Raw genomic sequence first — 21,759 nt, 5'->3', positions numbered from 1 at the left:
TAAGGGAGGAGTGGTGATATTACCAGTTAAGGAAAATGTCAGGACAGACTGGAAAACTTGTCTAGTGAGGCTTTATGGGTGGAATTGAGGAATAAGATATGGGGCTATATTATAAACCATCCAAAAGTCCACAGGACTTAAAAGACCAAATTTGTAAAGAGATTGCAGACTGTTGCAACTTTTCACATATTGACTGGGACGCCAATTCAGTAAAAGATCTAGGTAGGACAGAGTTTATCAAATGTCTTCAGGAAAGATTCCTTAATAAGTACATAGACGTCGCAATAAGAGTGTGTGTTACTTGATCTCCTATTAGGGAATGAGACAGGGCAAGTGACAGATGTTTGTGTAGGAAAACACTTTGCATTTAGTGATCATAATACCTTAGGTTTCAATTAAGGAAAGGGATATGTCTGGTCCTTGGGTTGAGATTCTGAATTGGAGAAAGGCCATTTTTGATGGTATCTGAAAGGATCTAGCAAGTATGGATTGGGACAGGTTGTTTTCTGTCAAAGGTACACTTGGCAAGTGGGAGGCCTTCAAAAGTGAAATTTTGAGAGTAAGATACTTGTATGTGCCTGTCAGAATAAAAGGCAATGATAACAGGTTTAGGGAACTTTGGTTTTCAAGAGGCATTGAGGCCCTGGTTAAAAAAAAAAACAGGAAATGCATAGCAGTTATAGGCAGGTAGGAACAAATGAGGTATTTGAGTATAAGAAATGCAAGAGAACACAGAAATACAGAGAAAGAATCACGAAGGCTAAAACAAGGCATGAGTGTGCTCTAGCAGAGAAGGTAAAGAAGATTCCCAAGGGCTTCTATAGATAGGTTAAGAGCAAAAGGATTGCAAGGGACACAATTGTTTTTCTGGAAGATCAGAATAGCGATCTATGCATGGAGCCAAAAAAGATGCAGGAGATCGCAAATGGATTTTTTGCATCTGTACTTACTCAGAAGATGAATACAGAGTTTATAAAACCAAGGCAAAACAGCAAGGTCATGGATCCTACACAGATTACAGAGGATGAGATGTTTGCTTTCTGGAGATAAATCAGGGCAGACAAATACCCAAGGCCTGACAAGGTGTTCCCTTGGGCCCTATGGCAGGCAAGTGCAGAAATTGCAGGGGCTCTAGCAGAGATATTTAAATCATCCTTAGCAACAAGTAAGGCACCAGAGGATTGTTGCACTGCACAAGAAATGCTCTAACAATAAACCAGGAATTTATAGGCCGGTGAGCCTGACATCAGCAGTGGGTAATTTATTGGAAGGTAACCCAAGAGTCTGGATATATCAATATTTGGCTATATAAGGGTTGATTAGGGATAGTCAGCATGGCTTTCAGCAAGGTGTGTCATGTCTAACCAATCTTAAAGGTGTATTTTAAGGATGTTATCAGGAAAACTGATGAACGCAAGTCAGTGGATGTTGTCTACATGAACATTTCAGCAAAGCATTTGACAAAGTCCCACATGGGAGGTTGGTCAAAAAGGTTCAGTGGCTTGGTATACAAGATGAGGTAGTAAATTGAATTAGACATTGCCTTTGTGGAAGAAGCCAGAGAGTGATAGTAGAAGGGTTATCTCTCTGACTGAAGGCCTCTAATCAGTGGAGTGCCACAGGGATCAGCGCTGGGTCCATTGTTACATGTCATCTATATCAGTCATCTGGATGATAATGTGATTAACTGGATCAGAAAATTCCCAGATGATACCAAGAATAGGGGTGTAGCGGATAACTAGAAAGACCATCAGAGATTACATTGGGATCTGGACTAGCTGGAAAAATTGCCTGAAAAAAAAAGGCAGATAGAACTTAATGCAGACAAGTGTGAGGTGTTATACTTTGTGAGGATCAACTGGTGTAGGTCTTACACAGTGAGCAGTATGGCACTGAGGAATGCAGTAGGACAAAGGTATCTGGGAATACAGATCCAAAATTCAGTGAAAGTAGTGTCAACAGGTAAATTAGTTCATAAAGAAAGCTTTTGAAACATTGGCCTTCATAGATTTAAGTATTAAGTACAGGAGTTTGGATGTTATGCTGAAGTTATTTAAGACGTTGCTGAGGCCTAATTTGGAATATTGTGTGCAGCTTTGGTGACCTACCTATAGGAAAGATGTAAATAAGATTGAAAGAGTACAGAGAAAGTCTACAAGCACGTTACCTGGGACTGAATGACCAGGATTCAATAGGTTAGAACTTTATTCACTAGAATGCTGAAGATTGAAGGGATATGTATGCAACATTAAGAAGGGTATAGATATGGCAAATGCAAGCAGATATTTTCCATTGATTTTGGGTAAGACAACAACTAGAGGTCATGGTTTAAGGGTGAAAGGTGAAATGCTTAAGGAGAACATGAGGGAAAGCTTCACTCAGAGTGGTGAGAGTGTAGAACAGGATGCAAGTGGCAATACGATTTTGGGTTCAACGTTCAAGAGAAGTTTGGATAGGTACATGGAGGACTATGGTCTGGGTGCAGGTTAATGGGAGTAGGCAATTTAAAGGGTTCAGGACAGAGTGGATAGGCTGAAGGAACTGTTTCTGTGACCTTTTCATTCTGTTCTACTTCTTCTACTGTGAATGCCTGCAATAAAATGAATCTCAGGGTAGTAAATGGTGACATAGATATATATTTTTAATAATAAATTTAGTGTGAACTTTGAATAATCTCACTATCTGAAGAGATACATGAAGTGTAGATCTACCAGCAACATGGGACATCCATGAAATGCTGTGTGCTCTCTGCAACAAAAGATGATGTCTTCTTAGTTATGTTTTCAATAGTCCCATATTTGATCTCGTTGCTTAACTATTATTTTTTTTCTGTCTGTTGTGAGGTATCCAAACTAATAAAGCAAACACACTCTACGTCTCTGCGTGTGCTGGCAACGTCAGAACCTAAATGCAGAGGGAAGGCAGACTCCAATGCAGAGACAGTGACCCCAGTTTATTCATGCAAATTCCAACAGAATATCTGTGGCTCGGCTGAGCGACACCACAATACATAATATTCTCAACACCAGGACCCCGCAATTAGCACCAAACATGTGTCCTCTTAAATAACAGAAGTAACACAGAATCCACAAGCCCAAGCACCAGAAGTCGGCATAACTAAGAGTGAGTACTTGAGAAAAAACAAGAAACTCTGAAAGATGAATGACTCTCATTAAACAACAACTAACCAATTCAGGTGCTCTAAAAGCCTCATAGCACTACTCTCTTCGGCTCTGTCCATAGGCCTCAAGGACTCGTTACACTCGTTATTACTCGTTTCGGCAATGAACTGTCAGCATTTCTATCTTAATGCATAAATAAACACACAATTAAAAATTTCCTCAGAGTTAGTCACTGCAGATGGATGTCTACTTTCCTAGTTTCCGTTGAATAAAAAATTATTTACATGAGATGTTAATTTGAAGAAAGCCTTATTTTACTGCAGTAAAATACCACTTCTAATACTTCACTTCTCAAGTCACCTTCATCACCCAGTAGAATTAGAGGCAGTTGAGATAAATTCTCCAGGAATTGTGATGAAAATTATGGCATTCAGAAATATGTAATAAATTATTTAAATTATGCAATGTGCATGCATTCATTTATCAGAATCATGTTATTCACTGAAAATTGTAGCATTATTTTCAGCAAAATCTTCACACAGATATACATCCATCAAATTGTGGTTTATTCCAGACTGGGGATTTAATCCTCCTGTAACGGTTGACTATATCAGCTGTGTTCAGTGGTATGGAGTCAAATAATGTTATTAAGCTAAGAAAGGTAATTCATCGACTGTTTAAAAAAAAAATTCTGGCATATTATTTCATATTTAGGTTGATCCCTCTTCTTGGTTCATAGTCCTATATTTTGTGGCTCTTCAGGTGTGTGTCCAGGCACTTGACAAACAAATGCTGGTCCCTGCTTTCACTGCTATCTGCCATTCACATTTCTGAGATAACTAATTAATTTACTAATTTGCATAGTTGGTCTTCTTTTGAATAATGATTATTTGTCAGTTTTTGCCTGTATTTTTCATTGATTTTATTGTATTTCTATGTTTTACTGTGAATTTAAATAAATTAATACATGCATATTGCATAATTTAAATTATTTCTACATATTACTGAATGCCATAACTTTTACCACAGTTCCCGGAGCTTAGGAGGATTAATAGCACCTAATGGCCACTCATTTGCTTGCATCTTCGGAAACAGTTCTATTTCCATTTTTAATATCTCTGTTTTCCCCTTTCAGGGTTCTTTTGAAGATCCTGTCCTGGAGTTGCATGCTGACTACGTGTTTTTTGTGGAAATGCGACCTACCTTCAGGGTTTCACGAATGGCCGTTGTTATGCATCGCCAAGGGCTTCGCTTGCCTTTGGAGGACCAAGATTTTGTTGCTCTGGATACAGCGTGGGGTGGGGGGGGTGGAGGGTGGGATTGAGGTCAGTGCCTCTGCGGGAGATCAGTACATTGTTGGAGACAGAAGATCTTTGGCTGTGTGCCCAGAGACCCAAGATCTTTGGACATAGAGCTCAGAAAAAGCGATGCAACGGACTTTTAGCATTGTAAACCAGCGAGCTGTAGGTTATGTCTCTCCTCTCGCTGTGAAACAGAGCCACCTCTTTCTCCTTTATTAGGGGGAGAGAGAGAGCCTGTGGTAAGTCGAATACCGGGTGAACGAGTAGTCTTTGGAGTGCTGCAAGTTGGTGTCTTTGCTGCTGCTTTGCTCATGCTTGAATGGTCGGTGGCGGCTGCCGATGGCTTTTTTTGTCAGTGGGGGGGGGCATGGTGATTGTTGCATGCTGCCATTTATGTGTGGGAGGGAGGGAAGCAAGAGGGGTACTTTAGGGTTCTAATACTTAACTATCATTCATTCTTTGGGGGCACACCTGTTTTCATCGGGTGCAAATAAAAAGCATTTCAGGATGTATATTGTATACACTTCTCTGACTTTAAATGTACCTTTGAAACCTTAGAATGCCTGCAAGTAAATGAACCTTGGTGTAGTAAATGGTAACATGCTCTGTACATACTTTGATAATAACATTTGAATTTTAAACTCTGAGTTTTGAGATAGCTTGTGAGTTTAAGGCCCACTCCACTAACAAGAGTGCTTGAACTGTCTTCCATGATGAGGATGTCTCCGAGTTCACAGATGGAGTCATGTACTTCATCTGGAAGTACATCCACGATGTTGTCCCCCAGAAGTGGGTCAGGGTCTTCCCAAACAAGAAACCCTGGATGAATTGTTCCGTGACATAGAGCTTACATTGCCAGCAATCAGCTGGAGCTCAAGAAAAACAGTTATGTTCTGTGCAAAGCTATCAAGGCTGCGAAACAATAGAGGGACAAGACTGAGTCAAGATTCACAACAAGTAGCACATGCGACTTGTGGCGAGGGTTGCATACCATCACAGACCTCAAAGCCAAGTGTAATGGGGCCACCAACATTGCAGCCACTCTCCTAGATGAGCTCGGTCACTTTTACGCTCGGTTCGATGTCGCTAACTCTGACCCTCCGAGGAAAACCACCGCTACAACCTGCAACCTGCTCATCTCGGAGGCTGAGGTATGCAGATGTTTCCAATGAGTGGACAGTCACAAGGCTGCGGGATCGGACGGCATCCCAGGGCGAGTACTCAGATGTGCGCAGCACAACTGGTAGGTGTGTTTACAGACATTTTTAATCTCTCCCTCTCCCAGTGTAGAGTGCTCTCCTGCTTCAAATTATCCACCATTGTTCCCTGTACCAAAAAAGACCAAAGTAACATGCCTGAACGACTGGTGTCCTGTTGCACTCACCTCAATAATAAGCAAACGCTTTGAGAGGCTTGTCAAGGATTACATCTGCAGCTTGCTACCACACAAATTGGACCCCCTACAATTCGCCTACCAACACAACCAATCAACAGATGACTCAATAGCCACTGCTCTACGTACCATCCTTACACAACTGGAGAAGAAGGATGCTTATGTGAGAATGCTGTTCTTGGACTACAGTTCAGCACTCAACACCATAATTCCATCCAAGCTCGACAAGAAGCTCAGAGGTCTCTGCCTTGATCTTGCCTTGTGCAGCTGGATCCTGGACTTCCTGTCAGATCACCGGTAGGTGGTAAGAGTGGGCTTCCTCCCCTCCACCCCTCTGACTCTCAACACAGAAGCCCCTCAGGGCTGTGTACTAAGTCACCTCCTTTACTCCCTGTATACCCATGACTGTGTCACTACCCACAGTTCTAATCTGCTTATCAAATTTGCAGATGACACCATATTGATTGGCCTAATCTCAAACAATAATGAGGTGGCCTACAGGGAAGAAGTCATCTCTCTGACACAGTGGTGTCAAGAAAACAACCTCTCCCTCAACGTTGCGAAAACAAAGGAGCTGGTTGAGAAATACAGGAGGAATGGAGGAATGGAGAAAGGCTAACCTCTATTGACATCAATGGATCTGGGGTTGAGAGGGTGAACAGTTTTAAGTTCCTCAGCATCCACATCACTGAGGATCTCACGTGGTCTGTACACACCAGCTGTGTGGTGAAAAAGGCACAACAATACCTCTTTTACCTCAGATGGTTCAGTAATTTGGTATGGGCCCCCAAATCTTAAGAACTTTCTATAGGGGCACAATTGACAGCATCCTGACTGGCTACATCACCTGGTACCTGGTACGATTCTGCAGTGTGGTGCTGATAGCCCAGCACATCTGTAATTGTGAACTTCCCATGATTCAGGACATTTGCAAAGACAGGTGTGTAAAAGGGCCCAAAAGGTTATTGGGGACCTGAGTCACCCCAATCACAATCTATTCCAGTTGCTACCATCTGGGAAATGTTACTGCAGCATAAAAACCAAGACCAGCAGGCTCTGGGACAGCTTCTTCCACCAGGCCATCAGACTGATTAACTCACGCTGATCTGAGTGTGTTTCTATGTTACATTGACTGTTCTATTTATTACAAGTTATTATAAATTACTATGATTGCACGTTACACATTTAGACGGAGACGTAACATAAAGATTTTTACTCCTTTTGCACGTGAAGGATGTAAGAAATAAAGCCAATTCAATCTAGATTGTGGGAGCATCTTTCAGAATGGACGTTAATGTATGAATTCATCTGCTCTCTCAAGCAGATGCAAAATATCCTCTGGTTCTAATTTCAGTGAGGAACATTGGTGTGATCCTAACTACATCATGTATTCATTCAGAGGGCAGCTCCCCTCATATTAAGGAGCACTCTAAATACATTGGTTAGAAACAGATGTATTAGTTCAAAACTGGGCATCCAAATGACTATGTAATTGCACCATACTTAATTTGTAATGACTTGGGTCTATGCAGGCTCTTGGAATAATCCCATCCATCCCATACTCCTATTTCCCTGCAAGATATCATCTCCCACTGACCAACACTGAGAGTAATTTACAGCAGTTTATTAATCTACCCTTCATCTGCACCGGACACTCAGCTCTCTCCTGTGGCTCCATGTAGCTGTATGCATGTGTCAGCAGGTAGACCCCAGCTAGCGTTTTGAGAGGCAGGCTAAACCAGCAGGCCGCATACCCTGATGAGTTAGGGACTTGCCTGTCCTCGCAATGCAAAGTCAGCTCTGGTGGACTGGGCAGATGAGATCAACAGTGAGTACTAATGGCCAGAAAGGGTGGGGTGTGGAGCGCACAACAATGCACCAAAAAAGCCATGGTCATCCATTGCAACCAAGGGAGACCACAGTTACCTCCAGGTACAAGCTCACACAGGCAGGAGAGTGGAACTGCTCCAGTGCTTTTATAATTTTAAATGTCTCCTGCACAGGTTTCTTCATGCAGCTCACATCATTTAGTGCAACAGAACTGCACAAATCTAACTGTCATCGTAGGAAACGACGAACAGCCAACTGAGTAATCTACCAGCATGCCGATGGGACGTGGGAGGGATTGGCACCCAGGAAACCCATCCAGCCAGGGGTGGAGGGAGAGATATAACTTCTGAAGCCAGAAACATTGGATTTTGCTGGAGCTATGTGGATGTTTTGGGCAGATTTTCTACCATATGAGACACTGAGCCCAGGAATACTTCCACTTTAACAGAACCACCAAACCAGGTAAAGCACAAAATGCTGGAAGAACCTAACAGATCAGGCAGCATCTATGGAGTAGAATGAACAGTTGATATTTCAGGCCAAAAGCTTCTGGTAATTTTTTCTTCCTCGTCGTCTCTCTTTTTCCGTTCCCTATTCTAGCTCCCCCTCACTCTTTCTCTTCTCCTCACATGCCCATCACTTCCCTCTGATGTCATCTCTCCCATGGTCCAATCTCCTATCCTGTCAGATTCCTCTTTCATCAGTCCTTTACCTTCCAGTTAATCACATCACCCTCTTCCCCACCGACCCACCTTACCACTCACCTGGTTTCACCTATCATCTGCCAGCTTGTACTCTTTCTGCTCTCCCACCATTCCTGTTCTAGCTTCTTCCCCTTTTCTTTCCAAACCTGATGAAGGTTTAGCAAGATGGCACTGGTGAACCATAGTGATGTGTGAATTTAAATATAATTCTGAACTACTTTCATTGTAATCTATAGCCTGTCATTTCCCTTTAAGTAAAATACTTTTGAACTGTCTTAACAAACGAGCGATTTCATGATGTGCTGGACTGCTGATTTGTAGAAGCTGTGCTTTATGATAAATCTTTTGTGGTGCTCAGTGTAAATATACTTAAGAGAGAGCCTATAGGTTGTGGAATCAGTTCTGTGTAACACTAAACTGATTCCACAACCTTTGCGCTCACTTCTAAGGCCCGGCAGCATCTATAGGAAGAAGCACTGTCGACGTTTCAGGCTGAGACCCTTCATCAGGACTAACTGAAAGGAAAGAGAGTAAGAGATTAGAAAGTAGGAAGGGGAGGGGGAAATGCAAAATGATAGGAGAAGACCGAAGGGGGTGGGGTGAAGCTAAGAGCTGGAAAGGTGATTGGAAAAAGAGATACAGAGCTGGGGAAGGGAAAGGACTTCCTGTCCTATGATCCTTTCCCTTCTCCAGCTGTGTATCCCTTTTGCCAATCACCTTTCCAGCTCTTGGCTTCACCCCACCCCCTCCGGTCTTCTATCATTTTGCATTTCCCCCTCCCCCTTTCAAATCTCTTACTAACTTTTCTTTCAGTTAGTCCTGACGAAGGGTCTCGGCCTAAAACGTCGACAGTGCTTCTTCCTATAGATGCTGCCTGGCCTGCAGTGTTCCATCAGCATTTTGTGTGTGTTGCTTGAATTTCCAGCATCTGCAGATCTCCTTGTGTTGGCTCACTTTTAAGTTCAGTATAACTCTTGTACTACATATTTTCCATCCATCCATCTTTTTTATTTTTTAGTTTGCACTGTTGGTCTTCTATTGCACGTTAGTTTCTGTGTGTCATTTTACATTGATACTGCTTTTTTATTTTGCTGCAAATGCGGGCATGAAAACAAATCTCAGCGTGGTATATGGTGACACATAGATACTTTGATAATAAATTCATTTTCATCTTTAACTTTGAACTATGAACTTGATGGTGCAGCAAACTCAATAAGCCCAATACGGTTGTGACCATCTATAATTGAAAGGGTCAAGTGGAAAAACACCCAGGAGGCTGAGGAGTCCATCTTTGCTCAAGCTGGCCTTCGTGGATCTGAATTACAGAAACCTTGACTAAGTAACCATTTGCCTATTTAAATTCATTGCCTGTTATAGTTGTGATAACATTAGATATTCACAGAGGGCTGTTTCTCAAAGGGACTAAAACACATTTGCTGTGCGTGATGAGAGAACAGAATCCCTTCAGTCCTGGAGAACGTGACAGTTTCAGCAGAGAACATGGCTATCAATGATGACAACTAACAATAAAGGTACAAGTTGTGTAAGTACCCTGTAAGCCAGTAGACACTCTAAGGAATTGTCAGTCATCCACATGACTCTAGATGCTCAAGGATCTCTTGAAAGAAATGAATCAATTTAGCAAGACAGTGATAAGTGATAGGAAAGCAAGTATAGTACTATGAGTCCCAATCCATACCTCGATCTAGGAATAACATTCATGGTATCTATTCATGACTTGTGGCTGGAAAAAGAAAGTAATACGAGGCATTGGTCAGACCGCATTTAGAGTATTGTGAGCAATTCTGGGCCCTTATCTAATAAAGAATGTGCTGGCATTGGACAGGGGTCTAGAGGAAATTCAGAAGAATGATCCTGAGAATGAAAGTGTTAATGTATGAGGAGTGTTTGATAGCTCAAGGCACGTATTCCCTGGAATTTAGAAGAATGAGGGGTATCTCATTGAAACCTATTGAATATTGAAAGGCCTAGATAGAGTTGATATTGAGAGGATGTTTCCAGTCATGGGACAGCTTAGGACCAAAAGGTCACAGCCTCACAGTACAAGGACATCCCTTTAGGACAGACATGAGGAGTTTCTTTAGCTAGAGGGTAAGGAATCTACGGATTTCATTGCCGTAGACAGCTGGGAGTCATTGGGTGTGCTCAAAGCGGAGGTTGATAGGTTTTTGATTAGGGAGGGTATTAAAGGTTACAGGAAGATGGCAGGAGAATGGGGTTGAGGGGGATAATAAATCAGCACTGATGGAATGGCATAGTAGACTTGGTGGGCCAAATGGCCTAATTTTGCTCCGATGTCTTATGGTCTAACACGAGGTCAGGATATGGAACATACAAGATGAATTGAAAAAGGGAAGCTGGAAAAGTGGAGGAGTAAAGCATCTGGTGAGACAAGTGAAAGGCAGAGAACGAGGCAACCCTGAGACTGATGCAGAAAGCCAATACGGTCAAGAAAAAGATAATGATATGGTGGTAGAGAAAGATCACACAGAAATAACAAAGAGTTTGTCTGCAACCCCCCCCCCCACCCAAAGGTGATCCCAATTCTTAAGTAGACTTTTGGATCATGCCATGTGGATTGTGTTTATTCTGTTTACAGTTTGAACATTACTATAATTCTGTTGAATTCAATGCATACAAATTGAATTAGAGTTTGTTACTGTGCTTCTGTTAACTTGCACTGCAGTGAAAGTTTTTGAATGTAAATATGTTACTTGTGTACAGCTTATACAAATGTTATTATGCACCCACAGTATGCTATTAGAAATGTACTAAAAGTTGTCAAGTTGATATCTTGAGTATGATTTGATTGGTTGTCCATTGTATCCGATAGTAACAGATTTTTGAAACCTCTTCAGCAGATGTTGTAAAGTAGAAAAGCCATTGCACTGGGACAGTTCCACTCTTTCAACCTTGGAAATCTTGGTCCAGTGGTACAAGAGATCATCACAACTAGGGTCTTCATTGGTTGCAGTTGATGACCATAACCACTTCTGTGCCTTATTATCTTCATGAAACATTGCAGAAATGCCTTCCTGGCCATTTTATCTCATTGTTTTGCTAATCTGCCCAGATTGCTGAAGTTTAATTCATATGCTGAACAGTGACATTACTACCTCACAGGGGCATGAGGCCCTGTGAGTGCCTTCACTTGGTTTAACTGGTCTGTCAGAGCTGTACATTTACAAGCAATCACGCATTTCCTTTCTTATGGTGTTTCAGGGTAATGTCTAATCAAGTCAGTTAACAAAACACCCAGCTGAGAGAACTGCTAAGATGTTGCTGAAACTTTGCCAGTGTCTTTGTGAAAATCTCAAGACATGTCTCGTGGTTCCTGAACCAACATGGATAACTTCACTCACCTCAAACCTGAACTAATTCCACATCCAATGGATTTGCTTTCCAAGAATCTACAACATTTGCTCTCCGGGTTTGTTTTATTTTTGCATCACTTGTCTTCTATTGCATATTGGTTGATTGTCAGTCTTTGTTTATGTAGAATTTTCATGAATTTCATTGTATATCTTTATTTTCCTGCAAATGGCTGAAAGAAAATAAATCTCAGGGTAATACATGGTAACAGTACAGTATATGTGATCATTGAGCACATCTACATGAAATGCTGTCATAGAAAAGCAATATCCATCAAACATCCTTATCACTCAGGCCATGTTCTCTTCTCACTACTGCCATCAAGGTACAGGAACCTCAGGACTTGCTTCAGCAGGTTCAAGAACAGTTATTACCCTTCAACCATCAGGCTCTTGAACAAAAGATAACTACACTCATTCTATTTCTGGTGTTCCCACAACTGATTGTCTCACTTTAAGGACTCATCATCTTGTTGCTTATTGTTAGTTATAATTGAATTTGCACAGTTTGTTGTTCATTGATCCTGTTTACAATTGCTGTTCTATAGATTTGCTGAGTATGCCCACAGGAAAAAGAATCTCAGGGTTGAATGCAGTAACATGTATGTACTCTAATATTAAATTTCACTCTGAAAGTACTTTGTTAATGAATTTACCTTGACTTATTTTCAATTTGACAATAGTCCTTACATATAACGAATGTACAATAGATGAATTTAATTGTGGATTTACATTGTGTTCATAATAGTAAACAAGAAATTATTTGCTCCCTATGCTCCAGCTATTACAAGAAAGACTTTGTAATTCAATCTTTACAAACTAAAATGCACATGGCTTCTTAATGCCAAGTTGTTTGTCAATCACAATGGCCATTCCCAGCACTTCAATGTATTGAACAGAACCCAATCGCCATTGTACTTTAAAACACTAATGTAACCGCTTCCAGGGCTCTTCAGCTCCTACATTATTTGAAGACATTGGCATCACTTGCTGTGAGATTCTGATACTGAATGCAGAATTTTTAAAACATAATTTTTCATTAATGTAACCAGGTGATAATCTGGAGGAAGCCATTTATACTTTCATTTAGAAGTGGTAATTCTTGTACAAAATATCAGGGTGGTAGAGTAGCAAAGCAGTTAGTGCAATGCTATCATACCGCTAGGTACAAGATCGAGGTTCGATTCCCACCACTCCCTGCGACCATGTGGCTCTCCTCTGATGCTCTGGTTTCCTCTCGTATAGAAATAGTGGTGGGCATGCTATGTTGGTGCTGGAAGCATGTCAATACTTGTGGGCCATCTAGCACAATCCTTTCTGATTTCATTTAATTTGATAAAGCACAAATAAAACCTTATTCCAATACATTAGCCTCCACAAATTCTACCATCTCCAAAGAGCTTTCTACTGGGATCATTCCTTCTGCTATTCCCTTGTCCATTCTTCCCTCCCTATTAATCTCCCTCCAGGGACTTAACCCTACAAGTAGCCCAACTGATACTCCTGCCCATACACCTCTTCCCTCACCTCTATTCAGGGCCCCAGGCAGTCCTTCTAGGTGATGCAGACCTGTAAATCTGCTGTGGTTACCTATCGTGTCCAATGGTCTTGATGCGGCCTCTTCTACATTGCCGAGATTCATTGTAAGTTGTGAGACCTCTTCGTCAGGTACCTCTGCACCATTTGCCCCAAGCAGGACTTTCAGGTGGCCAAACATTTAAATTCCAATTCCCATTCAAATGTGTTAGTCCATGGCCTCCTCATGTCAAGATGAAGTCATCCTCAGCGTCAAGGAGCAGCACTCTTTACCCTGTTTGGGCGCTTGTCAACCTGATAGCATGGGTATCGATTTTCCTTCCGGTAATCAAATTCCCCTCTGACTTTTTACATCTTCTCACCTGCCAATAACTTCTCCCAGGGTCGTCTCCTCCTTTTTTACTCCTATGGTCCATGCTCCTCTCCAGTCCTTGACTTTTCCCACCCACCTGAATTCACCAATTATCCTATTTATCCTCCTTCCCCTCCCCACCATCTTTTTATTCTGGTACCTCCCCCCTTCCTTCACAGTCCAGAAGAAAAGTCTCAGTCCAAAATGTCAACCATCTATTAATTTCCTTAGATGCTGCCTGACCTGACAAGTTCCTCCAGCATTTTGTGTGTTGCTTTGAATTTCCAGCATCTGCAAACATTCTCGTGTATATAATTTCACTGTTTGTTTCAATGCACATGTGTCAAATAAAGCTAATCAGTTTTTTCACATTTAAGTTTCTTTCCCCCCCAGGACTAAATATGCACATGAAAGCATATTCTCTCCCAAGACTTGAAAAAGAAACTTCATTTTTTCCTCTCCTAAATGCATTCCACAAAAAGAAATGGGAAAGTGCAGAAAAAAAAATCAGAAAGAAATTACTGGGTAAATTATGAGTATAATCATCAACAATCCTAAGCAACAGTGAATGTAGAAACGATTTACCCACTGAGATTGTCAAATATGGCTAACCTGCGCTTCAATAACAGCAGCATAATGCCAGAGAAATGCTTATTATTCTGCAAAGCTGCCATGGTGTCTTCCAGTGGGGTGTTGCAGCCATTCCAATAAACCATGTTCAAATACAATATTGTTTAAATCAAATAAGACTCCTAGGAACTCCAAAAGAAATTGTTTTGCAGCCCGGAGAGAGAAAGTGTGGCTCTGAACAGAATTATTAATTCTATCGGAAGGACGTTTCATGATGACAACATCTTCAATCTACACTAATTTTTATAGAGTTGCTAAAAATTACGATGAGATGGAATGGAATAGATAGAGACAGATTATTTGCAGCGACTGAGTTGCTTCGATTTAGGAGGACACCAAAATCAGGAATAAATACAAAATATTAAGATTGAAGAACAAGAGAAAAGCATTTTTAAAAAAAACAGTAGATTGTGAGACTGAATGATGGATGTTTCTGCATAGGAAAGAAATTGTATGTACAGAAGTTAAAAGATTTTGGATTATAGAGAGTCACGAAGTGCACAGAGTTTTGAATACTGCTTGAACTCGGGACAAACAACACTGATCACCAAATGACCTCTTCCCATGTGTTAATCTTAATGACAAAGTTATAAACTGTGCCTTTGCGTGAGCTCACAGTTTTCATATTGTTCAAAACATTCTAGAATAAAGGTCTGTGTTTGAGTAAAATATAGGCTACCATACTTCCTGCATTTAGTCAACACGTACAAACAAGCTGGATGAACTCAGCAGGTCGGGCAGCATCCATTGAAATGAGCGTTTCAACATTTCGGGCCAAAACCCTTTGTCAGGACTGCAGGAGGAGGGGACAGGGGCCCTATAAAGAAGGTGGGGGGAGGGTGGAAGGTACCAGGTGAAAAACCAATCAGAGGAAAGATCAAGGGGAGGGGAAGCAGGGAGGGGATAGGCAGCAAAGATGAAGAAGGAATGTAAAGGGAAAGCACTATGGGTAGTAGAAGAAGGCAGAATCATGAGGGAGGTGATAGGCAGCTGGAAGAGGAAACAGAGTGAAAGTGGGATGGGCGAAGGGAGAGGGAGGGAATTACCGGAAGTTGGAGAATTCGGTGTTCATACCAAGGTGCTGGAGACTACCCAGACGGTATATGAGATGTTGTTCCTCCAACCTGAGTTTGGCCTCATCATGGCAGTAGAGGAGGCCATGTATGGACATATCCGAATGGGAATGTGAAGGAGAGTTGAAGTGGGTGGCAACTGGGAGATCCTGTCTGTTGTGGCAGACGGAGCGGAGGTGCTCGACAAAGCGGTCCCCCAATCTGCTTCGGGTCTTGCCGATGTAGAGGAGGCCACATTGGGAGCACCAGATGCAATAGATGACCCCAACAGACTCACAAGTGAAGTGTTGCCTCACCTGGAAGGACTGTTTGGGGCCCTGAATGGTGGTAAGAGAGGAGGTGTAGGGACAGGTGTAGCATTTCCTCCATTTCCCGCACTTCGGACCTCATCCCATCCTCCCGTCACCACAACAGGGACCGTGTTCCCCTTGTCCTCACCTACCACCCCACCAGCCTCCGGATCCAGCATATTATCCTCCTCAATTTTTGTCACCTTCAACAGGACACCACCACTCAGCACATCTTTCTCTCTCCACCTCTCTCTGCTTTTTGCAGGAATCATCCCCTCCGCAACTGCCTGGTCCACACGTCTCTCCCCACAGATCTCCCACCTGGTACTTATCCCTGCAAGCATAAGTGCTACACCTGTCCCTACACCTCCTCTCTTACCACCATTCAGGGCCCCAAACAGTCCTTCGTCGAGCACCTCCAAGGTGAGCAACACTTCATATACTGTCTGGGTAGTCTCCAGCCCCTTGGTATGAACATCGAATTCTCCAACTTCTGGTAATTACCTCCCTCTCCCTTCCCCCAACCCACTTTCACTCTGTCTCCTCTTTCAGCTGCCCATCACCTCTCTCATGATTCTGCCTTCTTCTACCACCCATAGTGCTTTCCCCTTACATTCCTTCTTCACCTCCCCTGCCTATCCCCTCCCCCACCCCTTGATCTTTCCTCTGATTGGATTTTCACCTGGCATCTTCCACCCTCCCCCCACCTTCTTTATAGGGCCCCGGCCCCCTCCTTCTTCAGTCCTGATGCGGGGTCTCGGCCCGAAACCTTGACTGCTCCTTTCAACGGATGCTGCCCAACCTGCTGAGTTCATCCAGCTTGTTTGTACGTGTTGATTTGACCGCAGCATCTACAGTGTATTTTCACCTGGCATCTTCCATCCTCCCCCCACCTTCTTTATAGGGCCCCAGCTCCCTCCTTCTTCAGTCCTGACGCAGGGTCTCGGCCCAAAACGTTGACTGCTCATTTCAACCAATGCTGCCCGACCTGCTGCGTTCCTCCAGATTGTTTGTACGTGTTGATTTGACCACAGCATCTGCAGTGTACTTTGTGTTTCCCGCATTTAGTGTTGCTAGGACATATTCAAGACTTAGTTGTTGACGTTAACATTTTGCTATACACCCTAAATTTAGCAAACAGTTTTTTTTGACTTGAACATGGACTGTAGATTAAATTTAAAATGCATCCCTGGATATTAGATTCCTGCAGCTGTGATTAGCAGTTAATTGAAAAACCAAGCAATGCTGATTGTTATTCATTTTGGGTGTCTGGGCTGTGGTATAAATGTTGAATGTAATTCAAAGGAAGCATTGTAGAAACATTGTAAACATTGAATTGTCTGTTGATCTTTAGCATACAAAACGTTGTGCAATATTGGGTGAAGAGACCTTTTCCATCAGACAGTATCTTACTTGTTGAATAATAGACTACTTTATATCTACTAGCTGCTCCTCGCCGGTGATTTTGTTCACATTTCACAAGTGTGTAAGTTTGTACAGCTAAGCTTAAATAGATCTTGAAAATATTTTATTTGGAATGTAGTGTATTTTCAACATTTACAGTATTGTGTAAAAGTCTTAAATCATCTCTATACATATATATTCTGTATACTATTATATACATTTTTACAAACATACACTTACAGATACAAATTGAGCTTTTGCACAGTACTGTATTTGTCAATGTGGTTTGGAAAGGGATTTTGTAAATTTGGCAGGAGCCAAGGATGTTTGGAATGGTGAGGGTGGTGTGCAGCGGAATGAGTGTGGGATGGGTGGCAGAGAAGGAGTGTCGGGGTGGGGAGGGGTGGCATGGGTGCAGACACACTCAGCCCTGAGATACTGGACAAGGTTATTTGATTCCAAACAATTGGTTTATTGATCATTACACAACGATTTCCTGGTGCTTCCTGCTCCCTTCCCCTTTTCTCAACCATGATTCCCCTCTCCCTGCCCCCTTCCCACTCTGTCTACAATAGAGACCCGTATCTGAATCAGGTTTATCGGCACTCACATGTCATGAAATTTGGTTTCAGCAGAAGTACAGTGCAATACATAAATTACTAAGTACTATGCAAAACTTGTTAGGCACCCTAGCTATATGAGCCTAACACTTTTGTACAATACTATAAATAATATTTTGCAAGCTTTGTTTTGCATATACTTCTGTATTAGTAATGATACAGTACAGTAGCATAGCAGTTAGTGCAATGCTTTACAGTGCCAACTGTACATTTGGGGTTCTATTTCCACATCTATCTGCAAGTTGTACATTCTTATGGTGACTGCATGGGTTTCCCCTGATAGTGTTGTAGATAATGAAGTAGATTGCTTAAAGATACAGCAGGACACAGAAAGCTGGAAAACAGCAGGGTGCTGGCTGCTGGAATTTTATCAAGACAACTGTGAGATAACAAGTTTTGGGAGATCAACTTCTGTCAAGACAGTAAATGGCAGATACCTTAACAGTGATAGTGTCGAGGGAGTTTGGTGTGGAAGTGCAGATATGATAGTGAAGAAGGCGGTTTGTATGCTTGCCTTCAGAGGCTGAGGCAGTGAGTACAACAGCTGGGACAGCATGTTGAAGTTGTAAAAACCATTGATTAGACTGTATGTAGAATAATGTTATACTGCACATGTCATAGAGAGGATAGACGAGATTCACTAGGATGCTGCCTGGAATGGAGGGCTGCAGTATAAAAGAGAAATTCGATGGTTAGGTTTATTCTCATTGGAATGTAGGAGGCTGAGCAGTTACTTTAGAGGATTATAGCATTTTGAAAGGTGTAAATTGGATAGATAGACTCCTTTTTCCTAGGGCAGGAGGTCTAGAACTAGAGGGTGCATGGTTAAGGCAAGAGAGACAGACAGAGATCTAAAGGAGATGTTAAGGTTAAGTTTTCATACCAAGGATGGTGAATATTTGGAGTGAGCTGCCAGAGGAATTTGCAGAGGCAGATGCTATTGCACTACTTAAAGAGCATATGAACAGGTACTTGGAGAGAAAAGGAGTAAATGAATATGGTCATAATGCAGCCAAATGGGATTATCATCAAGTTTGGTATGGGTGTGATGGGTTACAAGGGTTGGTTTCTGTATTTCTATTATTCTATTCTAAGATTAAAGGAATTCAGGTGTATAGAGATTAGGGAAGCTAAGGATTCTTCTTCCATGGTTCCCCCACTTCAGTCCCATTGCACCGTTATCTACTCCAGACTGACAATACCGAAGAATTTATGGATTGTTGGAGCATACCATAATTCAGATGAACGGTTAAGATGTCTGCCTTCTCACAGAATGCAAGTGCTTCTATTTAATTATCCTAGTAGATACTTGTTCCTTAACTAATCTCATTCAACCAATTAGCTACTTTGTAATCACACTACTGATTGGGGCGTTCACTTGATGAAAACTTGCCAGCTTCAACCATGGTAACAGTGACAACACTTTATATGTGAATTTGTTGTGGGTTAGGTATAAATGCATGTAGAAAGTACAACATATTTTGACTGGTTATATCACTGTCTGGTGTAGAGGCACCACTGCACAGGATTGGAAAAAGCTGCAAAGGGCTGTAAACTCTGTCAGCTCCGTCATGAACACAAGGCTCCCCACCATCAAGGACATCTTCAATAGGCAATGCCCCAAGGAGGCATCCATCATTTAAGGATGCTCACCATCCAGGATAAACCCTTTTCCCATTGCTCCCATCAGGGAGAAGATACAGGAACCCAAAGACATACAGCTTCACTGTCTCCACCAGACTGCTGAATGGACCATGAACACTACCTCATTTTTTACAATACTTATTTTAAAAATAATTCCTATTGTAACTTAGAAATGTTTTGTAAATTTCATGATACATTTCAGTGATAATAAATCTGCTTCTGATTTTTGATTAGAAATTCTTCATGACAGAGTTTTTGTGACAGCCTAAGGCCATGCCAGGAATATACACTGAATAACCACTTTATTAGGTACCACTGAGGATATATCTCTCGTCATCCACTTCAAGGTTCAATGTGTTGGGCATTAAGAGATGGTCTTCTGCACACTACTGTTGTAATGTGTGGTTAGCTGAGCTACTGTCACCCTCCCGTCAGTCTGGCCATTTCCTTCCGACTTCTCTCATTAACAACTTTCACCCACAGAACTGCCGTTCACTGGATATTTTAACTGTTTTCTCACACTATTCTCTATAAACTCTGGAAACAATTGTGCATGAAAATTCCAGGAGATTGCAGTTTCTGAGATACTCAAACCACTTTGTCTGGCAATAATTCTATGGTCGAAGTCACTTAGATCACATATCTTCCCCATTCTGGTGTTTGGTCCAAACAGCAATTGATCCTCTTGACCGTGTGCTTTTATGCATTGAGCTGCTGCCACATGTTTGGCTAACTAGATATTTGCATTAACAAGTATACGAGTGTACCTAACAAAGTGACCGAGTATAGAATTTCCATCAGCTGAACCTAACCAGCTGATGACTTCAATACATTTTTCATAACATCCTTGAAAAACAGAAGTTAACACCATTTCTCTTGAACTTTCAGAAATCCTTTATTAGTTATAGAGCATAATTGAAAGGAACTCTAAATTTAAAGCAACACACACACAATGCTGGAGGATCTCATCAGGTTAGGCAGCATCTATGGAACTGAATAAACAGTTAACATTTTGAGCTGAGACTACTCTTCAGGATTGAAAAGGAAGGGGGAAGGACACCAGAATAAAATGGTTGAGGGGTTGGGGAAGAGAAAGGAGGATGGTTAGAAGATGATATGCAAAGCCAGGTGGGTTGGAAAGGTAAAGCGTTACAGAAGGAGGAAACTGATAGGAGAGGAGAGTGGATCATTAGAAAAAGACGGAGAACAGGACAGAGGGGGAGGTGTTAGAGAGGCGAGAGGCTAGAGTGGGGAATAAAAGGGGGGAGGGATGGAGAGTTTTTTTAAAACTGGAAGGAGAAATCCATATTCATGCCATCAGGTTGGAGGCAGAATCCAAAGGTGTTGTTCCTCCACCCCAAGGGCGGCCTCATCACGGCACAATAAATTTAATGTCAGAAATATAGTCAATGACAAGGGGAAAAATTGTCTTATTCATTAGTTATGAGCAAGAAATACATGCTTCACATCCCATAATGACAAGAAAATTTGGTGCAACATTTCCCTTGGCAATGTTTAATGCTTGTTTTGAACCTTCTGATTGGCAAACTAAAGCCCAATTAAAAACGGAACAGAAGTACAAGGTTAAAAAGGGTTACAGTTTTATTGAATAATAAGAATTCATTGCATAATTAAAGAGCATTCAATACATTGATTAGACTACTTCTATTGCAAGCTGTACAATCTGAACTGAGTTTTGGCTTTGAGAGCTCGTAAAACTGGCCAGTTTATGTAAATGATTGATTGAACAGCATTGACCTACTACTAAGGAGATCGATCTGATATACTGGACCTTATGCTATTGCAGTAATAATAGTTTGCATTTCACAGATGACATTACTATGTGAGTACATGGAGTCTCATAATTCAACTTATTTGAAAATGTCCATTTTTAATGTTCTGTCAATAATTATGATTCTTTATTGAACTTGCTACCTTCTAACTAAAATCACTTCAGAAAACTTTTTCTGTGATATTTCAACTGTAGAGAGCAGAGGACATTACAGGAGGTCACAGGACAATAATTAAGTGTAGAAAGCAGTCCCAGGCAATGAGTCATTGAAAATGTGACTTTGTGATTATTATTATGTATGGATATTATATATCCATTATTATATCAGTTAAATTATTGGTCAGATGGTAAGCAGTCCATTGGCCACAGTGAAGATATCATTGCTTGCATCAATTATATAACTACACAGTTCCACTGAACTGAAATCTGATCAATGCAACATGGCATATTTCACTGCTTTACCAACTATTTGAAAACTAAATGGCAAAAAGAAGCACAACTTGGAGAGGCCAGAAGTTAAGTCATAGAAATATCAGTCATAGACTTTCCCCATGATAAGCCAAGAAGATGTTACTCAGGTTAATCTCCAAATTCAACAAGAGCCTTAGCACCTAATCCTTATTTATGAAATGTGAGCCTATATCAAACACCAGTGAGTTATTGGATAGAAGTATTA

This window comes from Hemitrygon akajei, chromosome 1 (assembly GCF_048418815.1).
Source record: "Hemitrygon akajei chromosome 1, sHemAka1.3, whole genome shotgun sequence".
Lineage (NCBI taxonomy): Eukaryota > Metazoa > Chordata > Chondrichthyes > Myliobatiformes > Dasyatidae > Hemitrygon > Hemitrygon akajei.
This window is presented reverse-complemented; position numbering follows the sequence as displayed.